Raw genomic sequence first — 16221 nt, forward strand, 5'->3', positions numbered from 1 at the left:
TCATTAATTGGACTGGTTCACATAAAAATAAGAAGTGCCTTGATGCAAGTCAAGATGGGTGCATACTGTTTCCTTTCCTGTCTTAAATACATGAATCTATAACTCACTGTAGTAATGTTGCGATATGTTAGAGTGTACTCTGAACTGTCCACTTTGCTCTCTCTTTTCTTTTAAATGCATGTTTTTCTCAGTAAAACTTAATTACACGTACAGTATCATAGAGAAGGGAACTTGTAAATAGATGAAGGTCAAGATATGTGTGTCAAGCATTCTACGTAAAAGTATAAATTCTACGTGTGGAATATGACCATTGACAAAGACATTCATTGACGGCAAAGGTATGATAGAATTACTCTTTATTTGCTTTTGCACAAAATTATACTTGGAATTCATTCGTCGGTGAACTATTTGAAAATATTGCTATGCTTGATTCATTTTAGTGATTGCACTGATTTTGCCATATTTCAGCTTTGCCATAGATATGAAAAAATCAAATTTACCGTTACATACTAGTTTTATAAAATGAAATCATTGTGTATACTAAAATATTCAAAGATTGATTTATTGGTTGATTGTATATTGTTTAACGTCACTCTCGATATTTTCCTCCTGATTTGGAGACTTAAGCATAATTAACCGGTAACGGCTGCACAATTTAGGGCCATGCTCGGTGCTTAAGGCCTGTGAACAGGGAAGATTGTTTATCGTTCCACACCTGCTGTGGCACGGGGCTCAGTTTTGTAGTTTCATCTGAAGGACGGTCCCATAAAGTCGCCTCTTACGACAAGTTAGTGTTACTGAGGACCTAATCAAACCGGGATCCCCATAGTATATATTATAGGTAGGAGAAACATTATAGCTGAGAAAACCAACATACGCACGTATGATCAATACCGTCCATATGAATTAGGGTAACATTAACCAGAAAAGAATTTAATTCAATCGTTTCATCTAGAAAATACCAATAAAATATCGAAGAACATACCAAATTCTTTTTTCCGATATTTACACTTAAAGATATAACATCATATTTATTAAAAAGTTTCATTTGATATAAAGAAATTAAACGTTGCAAGATCTCGGTATATCATCATTCCAATGGTTTTCTCCATGTATCAAACCAATCCCAAAATTTCTATATTCTGAATAATTGTAGAAATCTTTTTTATTTAAAAAAAAAAAAAGAAAAAGAAAAAAGAGCTTTGAATATCTTAAATTTAAGGCAGTTGATAAGTGTGAACATCAACTGAAGTTGTACGCTCTCAGCTCCTGATATATATATATATATATATATATATCCAACGATGACTAAGTACAGATGATCCACATTCAATTAATTCTAATTAATTAAATGTGGATCATGTGTACTTAGTCATCGTTGGATATATTTTTCTTCTACTTATTACATATACCATGGACATTTTGTGCAATTTTACTATATATATATATATATATATATATATATATATATATGGTTGTTCATGTCGTTGGTCATTTTAGTGCTTTGTATAATTTTTTGTATTTGTGTATTTGACCTTGTATCCATGTTGTGAATCCGATACTGAGATATCGGGTGTTGTTGGAACTTTAGTGCTTTTATATATATATATATATATATATATATATATATATATATATATATAGGATCTTCGTGGTTTTAACTATTGCAGGTAGATAGTAGTAGTGACCGTTTAATATCAATTTTAAATACCGAAGATAATATCAGCAGACAAATACTACGTATGATACAGAAATACACAAAACAAAATTAAACGAATATATCAAAAGTTGACGTTTGCGTTGATCCATCCTTAAAGCAAAACTTATGAACTGAAATTGATACTCGCCTGGATGTTGTCGAGGACATTGGATTTAAATATTATAAATTCACCACATTTTGAGTGACACGTTACGTAAACCTAAGATAATTGACATAGATGATTTGACCACCATGATAATAACAGCATATCAGGAAAAAACTTAGATAATATTCCACTAATCTAGCTATGTGATTTTTAAAGTAGAAAGAAATAACACCTTAAATCTTATGACAAAGATGCAATGTACCTTGTGTATAAATCTACACGAAACATTACTATACAAGCTCGAGTAAGATAACGATGACACGTCCGCAGAAAACGTATGTATGTACATGTATATGAAAAAGTAACAGGAATATAGTAGAAAATATATACGGACTCGTTATGATCTATACAAAAATGCAATAATTCAATAATACTGAATATACAACTGAATCATCACAAAGATACAAAATGTCAGCTCGCCAATTGTATCAGAAAGGTTACTTGTAAGTATCGGTAGACAAATATGAACTCTTCTACTGGATCTGTAATGCGGTAGTTTATATACAATGAAAATAGATATATAATGGACCGATTATTTTAGGTTCTAACTACCAGGGCACAGCAGGGAAAATACAGTGAGACTCCCACACACATATACAAACACACATACTGATTGTAATACCAGCGTATTTGGATAAGCGCATATAATGTTTGGGCAGGTTCAACGCCTCCTTATACCTGGTTTCGTGAACATATGTAATGAACATATTTTTCAGTTTTATCAAGGTTGCAGTTACACGGAACTTCTGTAGCACTGTCAGATCTAATTGGAGTAGGAGTGAATGTTAAATGAGCGGTGCTAAATACTTGCCACTAGATGTTGGATTCTGTCACCGAACATGTCTGCATCGCGGTTAAAGCTTCTATATTATGTAGATGTCTGTAAATAAAGTCGGCTCTCATGTTTGCAAATACGAGGTTGCTATTCATGATTAAAAATTCGACTTAAAAAATCCCGATTTGTTCAACTAAATCATGAGAAGATTAGCTGAAGAGTTATGTCGTCCATGTACGTCTTAATTAGAAAGATTACTTGTTGATGTGTTGCATATTTCTTTTAAAACATACATGAAAATACAAAAATGATAAAAAAAATCAATGAATTTCATTTACCATGATTCAACGATACCATACCTCAATTCGTTTATTTTAGATGAAGCTGGTATATGTCTTCTGCTTACTTATTGCTGTACTGATTGACCAGGGAGAAAGTGAATGCAGATCGTATTGTTGTGAATACGACCCCACCCGCACTTTCTGTACAAGAATTTGCTGCGCATCTGGTGCAGGTAGAAGAAGACGATCCTCGGTGAGTTACTTGTAGCTTCTCACATTGGTGATAGCTCCCCCTAACTCCTCTCAGATGACAGCAGTGGTATTTGTCTCTAAACACTCATGGGGTTAGCATATCAAACTAAGAACTTTCAAATCTTAAAAATATATCTAAATTTGAAAGGAACAGGCAAGCAAAATTATCTAAAGTACTTAGAATAATAGAAAAGTCAAAACCCAATGTTTAAGACGGAGCACATCCACTTTGACACGAACACCCTCTGGGTAATTCAAATAACAAAGCCTTTGACATGATTTTTATTATCATGTGAATTTACATGGAAATAATGATTATCTTTGACTATTCATTTTTAGTTCTTTTGTCACCCGACAACATTAAGGTACTAGTCATGTTCGTAATAAAATAAATCATTATATTCGACTTTACATTCACCTTTATTGTCTATCATATTGATTATCGCTGACTATTTCATTTTGCAATATTTGTTCTGAAGCAAAACTACTAAAACTGTGGTACTTGAAGAAGTTATTGCAATTAATATACAGGGTATGGAATCTGCAATCATGAAGTGATAGATTTGTTTCATGTTGCAGTGTTTTTCTTTGGGTTTGAGAGGGTGTTTGTTTTCCTTTTTATCTTTTTTGTTGCTAGTCTGTTATTGCTTATAGGAGTGATGAGATTGATCACTGTTCGTTATTTATTATTAGACTGTTATTACTTATAGGAGTGACGAGATTGATCACTGTTCGTTATTACACTGTTATTACTTATAGGAGTGATGAGATTGATTACTGTTCGTTATTTATTATTAGACTGTTATTACTTATAGGAGTGACGAGATTGATCACTGTTCGTTATTACACTGTTATTACTTATAGGAGTGATGAGATTGATCACTGTTCGTTATTACACTGTTATTACTTATAGGAGTGATGAGATTGATCACTGTTCGTTATTTATTATTAGACTGTTATTACTTATAGGAGTGATGAGATTGATCACTGTTCGTTATTTATTATTAGACTGTTATTACTTATAGGAGTGATGAGATTGATCACTGTTCGTTATTTATTATTAGACTGTTATTACTTATAGGAGTGACGAGATTGATCACTGTTCGTTATTACACTGTTATTACTTATAGGAGTGATGAGATTGATCACTGTTCGTTATTTGTTATTAGACTGTTATTGTTTATAGGAGTTATGAGATTGATTACTGTTCGTTATTATCACATTTCTGGTCATTCATTATATCTGAAATATGTACGTTTATAATTTTATAATTTACTTTATGAAGCTGCCATCTAATTTCTAGATTTTTTTCTCTTTCAGTCCTCATTCAAATTCAAAGAACCCAGCGCCGTTTATGAGCGATTTAAGCAGAGATTTAAACATCAATAAAATGGTAACATTCCATTCACGTTCTTGTTTCCTGCTATTAGTGTTCACTTCAAATTAAGGTTCCTTAAATTCTTTGTAGATTTTTTTGAATTAGTGACATTTTGCTACTCTATGTCATTAAATTCATGAACATTAATTCGCACGATATCACGTAGGGAACTTGTAGATTAAATGTACATAGAGAGCGTTTTGAAGATATGAGAGGAAATGGAACTTTAAGATGTTTTTAATACGTATATTTGTGCATTTCAACATAATTTGTATGATACTGTAAGTATTGCGCCACACTATTTTCTAAATATAGTAACTGTATGATATCATAATGATACATAAAATCACAGAATATGCCATATACAAGTAACATAGCTGTGAACAGTCGCAACACAGTGTTGAATTGAAAAAATGTCATTTATTAATAAAATGACGAAAATGAAACTTGACAAAATAATGGGGGTCAGAAAAGACTAGAAAACATTGGTAAACGTCTTTGGATAAGTATTATGCAATCTGACTCCCAATAGAATCTAACATAAAGATATATGGGGGCCAAAAACATGACCCCCAACAAACATCACATAAAATTATATGAGAATCAACTAATCTGTTATCTAAACAACACAACCTGCCTGTCCACAAAAAAGGTGGGTAATGTAAAAACTACAGGCAGGTGGGTAATGGAACAATACAGGCAGAAAACAATTACAAAGGAGGTAGTACTGGGGTTGGATGGTGGGTAACAATAATTTTCGTAGCAAAATTTTGCGTGGCTTCTCCTTCTAGTAGAACAAAGAACAATGATCACATGGTAGAAAGGTTCCACGCTGATTGGTTTAAAACATCCAAACAGCAGCTTGGGTAAACCCAGACCCTGAACAGTGTAGTATAATGTCAACAGAACTATGTAAAAAATAGGAACATATAAGTACATGAAAAATACATGGACATGTCACATAAAAGTTATTATTTCACTTCGTATTAAATAATAACTTATTTATGTTCCGTTAGCCTCAGCTTAACCTTGCCAAGTGGACTAGGCTTGTTTTTTTGGCATGACAGGCAGAACCAGTAACACAGTGTTGAATTGAAAAAATGTCATTTATTAATAAAATGACGAAAATAAAACTTGACAAAATAATGGGGGTCAGAAAAGACTAGAAAACATTGGTAAACGTCTTTGGATAAGTATTATGCAATCTGACCCCCAGCAAAATCTAACATAAAGATATATGGGGGCCAAAAACATGACCCCCAACAAACATCACATAAAATTATATGAGAATCAACTAATCTGTTATCTAAACAACACAACCTGCCTGTCCACAAAAAAGGTGGGTAATGTAAAAACTACAGGCCACAAATCCAATAGCATATTGGATCCACCCGAAAAAGTATATCATGTTGTATTTGAAAATTATTTCATACTTTATGATGAAGATATAGGACTCACGGCGGGTGTGACCGGTCGACAGGGGATGCTTACTCCTCCTAGGAACCTGATCCCACCTCTGGTATATTCAGGGGTCCGTATTTGCCCAACTCTCTATTTTGTAGCCCTGTTATGAGACTGATCACTATTCGTTATCTTCAACTTTCATCATTATGATCCTCATTTCCTAAAATACATATACATGTATACTGAACATGGTTGTCTTCAATTTGAGTTAGGTTCTTAACAGACTCAGTGATGCTAGTTTTAGATTAGGGATTAGAAAGGCTGATAAACAAATCAAGAAGAAGACGGGTTGCATTCCCTGGTGTATCTAACTTACTGATTGCATGTACAATCTTGGAAAGTGAGCACACAAGACAAGAATTTTAGCAGGGAATTGGGCGCATAAAGAACGGAGAGATTATATATTTTATATATCAGAGTTCATCACTTCCCTGTCATAGACAGCATACTTACATTATCACCAAGTATTGCCTTCACACAGGTATCTACACATCAATACGACCATATGAAGTTTGTTGTACAAATTTGCAGTAAGTTTACACTTTAATTTAGAGTTCGTGTCTACGTTTATTAAATTAAAAATGCGGAAAATGTGTATTTCTCTCCAAGGATAATTTTGTTATAAAATCCTATCAAATACTACATGTATATAAACACTCGTAATTCAGGAGCTGCAAAGTTACGATGAGCAAATCCGGCACATACAAGAAAGTGAACGCTTTTATCATGGAATTTGCGTTGTACAGTGTATATAGAAACTTGTTTGTGAAGATGGAATAAAAGATTATTTAATTTTATTTCCTTCCATACAAATGCTTACGATTCGGGGTTTATAAAAAACGTAAATTGTCCAAAATCAATTTATATCGCATAAAATCAAAAGAATACGTTCATTCCTTACAATTTAATTTCAACACTAAAAGATGGAAACATTTCAAACTTTATCTCGTAAAAGAAATTGCTTGCTTATATTCGTAAGATAACGGTGTTCTATTTAACGAGGCTGAGTACAATTCGAATTTTCGAGTTCTGCGCAATTGTCGCGTATCGTTGCACTTTCATGAAGTCGTAAAATGTGAACTGTAGATATTCTAACAAATACGATCTTCTTAAAAATAAAACACTAAATGATTGTCAATACTTATCATTTCCATTAGTGGAACTCTTCAAATTAAAGGCGCGTAAAGTCGTGCTAACGGGACAACATACGTAAACATTACTAAGGCCTTCATAATATAAATTATGGTGTCGGATACATATTATATATAACCGACTGCAAACCACAACACTGATTAAAATTCTAAAGTCAAATTCAGAAATTGATTATTCTTACAAGAAAACAGACGAACTTATTAAACTATGTGAGGGAGTGCAGGCACTAAATCTGCCAAATCTGACCGATATGAAGCATCAATCGCAAGAAGAACTGTGAAGGGAAAATCCAATATGCACATCCGACACAATAACCTTTCTTGTAATTAATGGGATTAATATGTTTTTAAAGTTATTCTGTCAGACTATGAAGACATTCTATTTTATCATACAATTAGGACAGGTTCATATGGCATGGACTTGGAAAATCGTACACGAACACCCCCCACTTCAATTTCCATATTTTAGAACAAGTTATATATATGCCAAATTGCATTTTTAAAGACGTTTATAACACTAATTAACACAACTAATGCGTTTCCAAACTGCATTTAAGCTATTTTGAAAATTACAAAATATTGATGGATTTAGGACAGAGAACATCATTGTTTGGAATTTTTAAAATAGGTGTTGTGGAGTTTGAAAACATGTAACATTTTTAATACGATTGTGTTAGAATATTTGAAAAATGCAGTTTGACCCATGGTCATTTTATTTAAAAATACACCATGTATTTTAACTCTTAAAAAAAAAGGGGGGGGGGTGGTATGACCGTTTCGTTTATGTTCCAGTAATCTCGTACTTCCTCACGAGACTTGTGCATTTTCTTACCAATGACGCACAAGAGTCATCAAAGCGCGATAACTCTAACGAGGTGGTAATGAGAAGTATTCCTGTTCAAATATAGTAAATTCTAAAGAAAATAAGAAAAAATTGTTTGAAAAGTGGTTTGACGAATTGAGAAGGTCAGAACAGGTCTACGTCAGACGATTTACCGGCGGTTTGAACAATTCGGAAAACAAAGAAAGCAATATTACAAAAGAAATAATACTTTTTGAGATCCGTGGCCACAAAAGTATACCAAACCCGACCCTTTATATATGATATGAATAGGTACCAATCTATATGTTAATGTACTGTAAGTATCACATTGAATTGTTCGAATACCTAGCTATTTCGGGTATTCAATTTCTGATGTCTCTAAAGACATTTTAGTAAACTTGAAATCGCAGAATTTTTCCCAAATCAATAACATTAAAACCTATGACGTTTCAACACTATACACGACCATTCCTCACGATAAATTAAAGACTAGACTTTTTGACATTATAGACAGTTGCTTCTTCAACAAAAATGGACGGAAATGTTCATATCTAGTGATCAGTCATTCAAAAACCTACTTTGTTAAACACCACTCTGATTCCACGCACAAATACTCTGAAGTTGAAATAAAATATGCTAGAGTGCCTCATTGACAATATCTTCGTGGTCTTTGGTGATCAGGTCTTCCAACAGTGTAATGGAATTCCCATGGGCACGAATTGTGCTCCTTTGTTAGGTGACCTGTTTCTATATTCTTATGAAGCAGAATTTATTCAAAAGTTGTTTCTCTGCATCTCTACGTTTTGATATCTGAGGCCAAAACAATATACTAAACCCGACCATTAACCAATAAGTAAATGTATTGTAAGAATCACATTGAATTGTTCTAATACCAAGGAATTTCGGGTATTCATTTTATGATGTATCTGGAAGTATTACATCATAAGATACTGTCGAACTCCATACCATTATTTAGGACACTAAAGTTTTGTAACTTATACACGTACACATTCGATCTCTCCTCCATGACAAACATCACATACAATATTAAAGAAATCACAAGTTCTCGACTTTTGTAGGAGAGGTATACACCATCCAAGTATTTTGTCAAATATACATATACGGAAAAAGTAGGCATGTTTTATTGACGTGCTAACACGACGTTTTTGAATTCTCCGAAAATACTTAATGTCAGAGTTTCCTTCATTAATTGGACTGTTTCACATAAGATACGAAGTATCTCGATAAAGGTCAAGATGGGTGCATATTGTTTCCTTTCCTGCCTTAAAACACCAATGTATAACTCACTGTAGTAATGATGTGATATGTTAGAGTGTACTCTGAACTGTTGACTTTGCTCTCTCTTTTCTTTTAAATGCATGTTTTTCTCTCTCAATAAAACTTTAAATTACACGTACAGTATCACAGAGAAGGGAACTTGTAAATAGATGAAGGTTAGGATATTTGTATCAAACATTCTACGTAAAAGTATAAATTTAACTTGTGGAATAAGATTATTGACATTGATAGACCGAAAAGGTATGGTAAAATTACTCTTTATTTCCTTTTACACAAAATTATTTGGGAAGTATATTTGTTGGTAAAATGTTTAAAAATAAAAATTGTCATTGCGTTTAGAATGCATTGGTTTTCCCCATTTCGGCTTGTCACACTAAATTTACCGTTACATACTAGTTCCATAAAATGAAATTATTGTGTATATCAAAATATTTCAAAGTTGTAAGAATTTATTTCTGCTCATCCCAGTATAGCTAAGATTGATTGATTAGATATTGTTTTACGTACCTCTCGATATTTTCACCCTCATATGGAGAAATCACCCCCAATGTCGTTGAAAAGCTGAATATGTTAGGCCTATGCTCGGCGCTTATAGCCGTTGAGCAGTTTTTTTTGTGCCACACCTGCTGTGACACGGGCCTTGGTTTCTGTGGTCTAATCCGAAGGACAGATCATTTTTCGCCTCTTACAATCCAGGGGTACTGAGCACCTATTCTAACCCGGCTGCCTAAGGGATATATTATACCTAAGAAAACCGTAATAGCTAATAAAACTAATACATGCATGTATGCTTAACACCGTTCACATGAATTATACATAAACCATAAGAAAAGAAATTGATTAAATCGTTTCATCTTCAATTCGACATTTACATATATCGACGACGTTTTATCTATTAACAATAATTATTTTCATTCATATGTCAACTCTATATATTCCTATGAACTTGAAATTAAAGACACTACATAGTCGTCCACTTCTGCTTCATACTTAGATATTTTATTAAAAGTTGATTTTAACTTTATGACAAACGGGATGGTTTCAGCTTCTCCATCGTCAACTTCCCATATTCATGTAGCAATATTCCATTATCACCTGTATATGGTGTGTATACATACAGCTTGTTCTGCGTATGATCTTTCTTTTTAAAATCGAGGCAGTCTACTGACAAACAAGTTGATGGTACAGGGGTTCCAATAATCCTGTTTAAAGTCAGTATTTTGCAAATTCTATGGTCGTTATAACGATCTAGTTTGTCAACACAACCTATCACTGGGTCAAATGATGTCCGTTACATTATTTTCTCATTTATATCAATTTCCATAATTTCGACTCAAATGTTGGACATTTCCCATATTCACTGCCAAATCTTACCTAAATGAGGCAAAATATCCTACCTTCCGTATCAAAATCCTAAAAACTAGTTACCTTTAGGAATATGCCTTGATCGAAATAAAATATCGTCATCCTTCACCTGTGCCAAGTCGACATGTACATACATTGGTTTTTGTTTTTTTAATTCTGAATGACTATGCACATCGGGGGCGATTTCAAGGTCACGATGTAATATATAGATTAAGTGCACATTATATAAAAAGACATGATATTTATATATCATCAAAGAAAACTGAAACAATCATCTGACAAACAGATTTTAAAATAGCAGCTTGAACACTGGATAACGGTAGTAATTAGCGAGAAAATACTTTGACATTTTCCCCGCGATCCAACTGTAGACCTGTATGTCGTGACGTACTTTTATATTGTGATGTCATATAGTGTGAAGTGCACTGTGGTACATTTCATGATGTTGGTTTAACTTTACTCGATACACCTTAACCCTGCTGTGTAAATCATATGACAAAAATACAATGTACCGTGTATATAATCCTTGCTTATAGCAAAACAGAACAATACAAGCTCGAGTAAATTAATTATGGAACATCCGCGAAAAACCTATATACATGTACATGTATGTATAGAAAAAGTTACAAAAATGTCATGGAAAATATATGCGAACTCTTTATAATTCATAGATAAAAAGCAATAATTGAAAAATACTACTTATACAGCTGAATCATCGCAAAGATACAAAAAAAAAAAAAAATAAGCTCACCAATTGTGACAGAAAGGTATCCCTAAAAATAATCATGATATCCTCTACTGGATCTGTAATGCGATAGTGTATATACAATGACGATAGATATAGAATCAACTAATTATTTTAGGATCTAGCTATCAGGATACAGTACGGTTCACAACAGTAAACAGACACACATACAACATGTAAAGACGCACGCACGTACACACACAGACACACACACAGAAACACACAGACACATACACACAGACACACACACAGACACATACGTACACACACACACACAGACACATACACACGTACACACACAGACACACACACACGTACACACACACACAGACACATATACAACATGCAAAGACGCACGCACGTACACACATCGTGGTTAAAGCTGCTATATTATGTAGATGTCTGTATATAAAGTCGAATCTCATGTATGCACATAAGAGTTCATTAAAACATCGACTTTAAAAATCGAAACTATGATAAGATGATTATAAGAGATACGCCATTTGTGTACTTCTGAATCAATGGATACCTTGTTTACGTATTGCTTATTTCTTATATAATTTACATCAAGATACAACAATAATTGAAAATCAATATATTTCATTTTTCCATCATGTAACGCTCCCATACTCCAATTGTTTTATTTTTAGATGAAGCTGGTATATCTCGTCTGCTTACTCATTGGTGTAGTGTTTGATCAGGGAGTAACTAATTGCTTACCGTATTGTTGTAAATACAAAGATAACTTATCTGGCTGTGAAAAAGTTTGCTGCGAACCTCTACCTTTTAGAAGAAGACGATCCTCGGTGAGTTACTTGTAGCTTCTCACATTGGTGACAGCTCCCCGAACTCCTTTCAGATGACAGCAGTGTATATGTCTCTAAACACTCATGGGGTTAGCATCTTAATCTAAGAACTTTCAAAACTTAAAACATATAGCTAAATTTGAAAGGAACAGGCAAGCAAAATTATCTAAAGTACTAAGAATAATAGAAAAGTCAAAACCCAATGTTTAAGACGTAACACATCCACTTTGATATGAACAGCTTCTGGGTAATTCAAATATCAAAGCCCTTAAGATGACTTTCATTCCTATATGAAGTATATGGGAATGATGATTATCTTTGATTATTTCATTTGTTGTTCTTTGTCTCATGGTCCTGGCCACGTTCGCCAACAAATAAATCATATTCGACTTTACATTTCTACCTTTATTGTTTATGATAATGATTATCGCTGACTTTCATTTTGCAATATTTGTTCTAAATCAAAACTACTAAAACTGTAGTACTTGAACAAGTTAGTGTAATTAAGATACAGGGTATGAAATGTACAGCTATGAACCATTGATTTTGTTTGTGTTGCATTGCTTCCTTTCTGTTTCAAGGGGTGTTTGTTGTTTTTTTAGAATATATACGTGTTCAATTTTATGACATACTTTATTCAGCTGACATCTAATTTCTGGATTTTTTTCTCTTTCAGTCCTCATTCAAATTGAAAGAACCCAGTGCCATTTATTTAAGCAGAGATTTAAACATCACTGAAATGGTAACATTCCATTAACGTTTTTCGTTTCCTGCTTTTGAATTTAAAGTGAAATTCATATACTTTAAGAGCTGTGTAGAGTTTTCTGAATAAGTGAGGTTTCACTACTACATGTCTTTAAAATCTGGAATTTTAATTCGCATTGTAACAACATGTAGGAAAACGTTAGATTAAATGTACATTTAAAGCGTTTAAAAATGTGAGTAAGATGTTTTAATACCTATACATGTACTTTATATACTAAGATAATCCGTATGATAGAGTAGACGTATTGTGCCAAAGTACTCTGAAATACAAGAGATTGTTCTGCGAATGATCAGTTTTTAAATCGAGTCAGACAGTTGACAAAGAAGTTGATGTTGCAAGGGTTTCGACAGTCTAGTGTAAAGCCTGTATTTCGCAACAACTATTGTCGTTATAATGATCTAATTGACCAATGCAACCTCCCATTGGGTCAAATGCTGTCTGACGTGTTTCATACCGATTATTAAGCCTTTCTTGGCAAATTGAGTTTGACTACGGATTACTCCGATTACCTGATCACGATACAAGACTCATGGCGGGTGTGAATGGTCGACAGGAGATGCTTACTTCTCACAGGCACCCGATTCCAACTCTGGTATATTTAGTGGTCCGTGTTTGCCCAGTTTCTATTTTGTATTGTTTATACGAGTTAAATGTTCCTTCTCTTCACTTTGCATTGATCATTGTTCATTATCTTCACATTTCATGTATATACCTTTATAAAATGTTAAAATACATCATTTGTTTCCTATTCCGTTTTCATTTTGGACTTGACAGTCAATTCAATGAAAGACAAATTTCATTGATCTGGAAGAATTTGTGCCTGTGATGTCCGCTTATAGAAATATACGAACTGTATATTTTGTTGATACTTTAAATTGATGAGAAATAAATATATTTAAAAATCACAAATATAAGTCTAATAAAATTTTAAAATTCTAAAGTAATCATATTAAGCTGCATCTGAAAGATTTTTTTTTTTTTTTTTTTTTTTTTTTATAATTTTTTTATTTACAAAATTTTCACTTCATACATACACTGTTGCTACATGTGGGAGATAGGTTACCTGGATATTTTCACAACATATTAAATTCATTTTAAAATACGAATTCAATAATATTAACTCTAATACTGTCTACATTTCATATTTACCTTATTCTTTTATGTAAGTATATGCATGATGTAAAAATCTTTTTCAGGAGAGAGAGAGAGAGAGAGAGAGAGAGAGAGAGAGAGAGAGAGAGAGAGAGAAAGAGAAAAAGAGAGAGAGGTACATAAGGTATTATTTTCTTGGTAACAAATTTTGATAAGTATAATAGATCTAGATATAATATATCTATTGATCAAAAACAAAAAAGAAGCACAAACCTATTTGATGAAAAAGTACAAATAGACCTAATTACTAACATAGATTTTCACATATTCTCTGCCAGTGAGTTTCATATTCATCATATTTACAGTTTCGTAGCAGCAAGTACTTCTCAACCACAATTCTGTCCGTAACTATTTTTCTAATCGCAGATATATGTACTTGCGGACTCTTTTGATATTTACAAGAAAAAATATATTGTTTTACTATAAGCAAAATCAAGTTTTGAACTTTATACATATGTCTATTACAGTATTTACCAAATAGTACAGTGAGCTTGTCAAAATTTACAGGGATATGAAACTGTTCTAAAATCCATTGTTCAACATAACACCATAGCTCCTTTATTTGTATGCAATCAAAAAAAGATGTTCTAATGTTTTGATATGAACACCACAAAAGCTGCACATTGGAGAGTCTTTAATTTTCAATTGGAATAAATACTTATTAGTAGAGAGTATTCTATGGAGTATCTGAAATTGCAGCCAATGCAATTTTGACTCTTGTGTAGCTTTGAAGGGAAGTTCAAAAATCTTATTCCAATTACTTTCAACTAAATTGTACTCATTTTCTTTCCATTTTTTTTTACAGAAGTAATTGTCTCTCTTTTTGTGTGCAAAAGAATATTGTATATATCTTTACATCCTTTACTGTTTTTATAGAGGAGCATGATAGACTTTGGGAGGGTTGGTCCTATTAATTTTTTTCCAAAGTGATTAGGAAACTCGGCTAATACTGCTTTTTTAAGTCCAGCATATTCAACAAAGTTAGTTTTTATGTTTAACTTAAGCATATCTTGTAATCTTAAGAAATTTCCGTCACTATCAAGAAGATCTTTGATGAAAACAAATCCTGCATTGTAATAATGTTTCAGGAAGATGGATGTATTATCTATCTTTATTTTGGGATTAAACCATATGTGTTCATTTAGAATATAAGGGTCAATCTGACTGTTGATATTGATTATTTTTACCCAGCTTAAGAAAACATCTTTCCAAAACACATTATTTATTCTTTTTGATATATTTGAAATAAAATCAGACCCTTTTTGCAGTAACTCTGATACTTTCATTTGAAGAGTGGATTCTAGAAGTTTTATCCATTTGGAGTCAGCATGAAATAATCTTCTAATCCATGATGATTTTAAGGCCACTGTGAACTCAGTATAATCAGTCATTTTTAAACCTCCAAATCTATAGTCTTGGACAACCGTGTTCTTCTTAATTTTATGTGTACTACCTCCCCAAAGAAATTTATACAGCTCAATCTCAATTTGAAGGATTTTTTACTTTAAGGTTAATTGGGTTTTCGTAATTGAAATGATAGTGTACTTTTTCTTTGTAGATGGATATGAAAGTCATGAAATCAACCTGATGAAGCAAGAATGAACTTCCTTTTCCTTTTCATTCCTTGGAAGTCGCTGATCTTTTGTATTACATTGTGTACTTTTGTATTCTTACCTGTTTGAATAAAAAGTAAAATCATCAAAGTAGCATGTTTTATTACATTACAAAAATGTATAATGCATTGATCACAATTTTACTATTTATACAGGCATTCAGGTATTATAAACAATAAACACATTGATCACGATTTTTAATCTCGAATAGAAAATGAACATGCATATGTGAATTTGAAATCAATAAAGTAAATCTTTATTCGGCTTAGATAGTAAGAACAGATATCCCATTGGGCGTTTCTTAAAGTACGAATATGAAAAATGAAAAGAAAAGAGCTGTACGGAAGACAAATTAACTTACAAATTTTAACACAAATGTGCAATATACACCTACAATGAAATGATTGCATGAAAAATTGAAGATATCGAATAGTGGTCAATTTCAAAATTCCTACAGAGAAAGCAAAATGGAGAGTAGGACAAACA

The 16221-nt window shown here is 32.6% G+C and overlaps 1 long non-coding RNA gene across 2 annotated transcripts; it reads left to right on the top strand.

The window, feature by feature from the left end:
• Positions 1-79: 79 nt before the first annotated feature.
• Positions 80-4653, top strand: LOC125673470 (uncharacterized). 2 transcript variants are annotated; one of them, XR_007369548.2, is made up of 3 exons: positions 80-338; positions 3019-3174; positions 4494-4653. It is a non-coding gene; the product is annotated as an uncharacterized LOC125673470 (long non-coding RNA). The 2 variants fall into 2 exon arrangements; XR_007369549.2 differs by lacking the exon at positions 80-338 and adding an exon at positions 665-841.
• The last annotated feature ends 11568 nt before the right edge of the window (positions 4654-16221 follow it).

The sequence above is a fragment of the Ostrea edulis genome, chromosome 3 (genome assembly GCF_947568905.1).
Source record: "Ostrea edulis chromosome 3, xbOstEdul1.1, whole genome shotgun sequence".
NCBI classification, from domain to species: domain Eukaryota; kingdom Metazoa; phylum Mollusca; class Bivalvia; order Ostreida; family Ostreidae; genus Ostrea; species Ostrea edulis.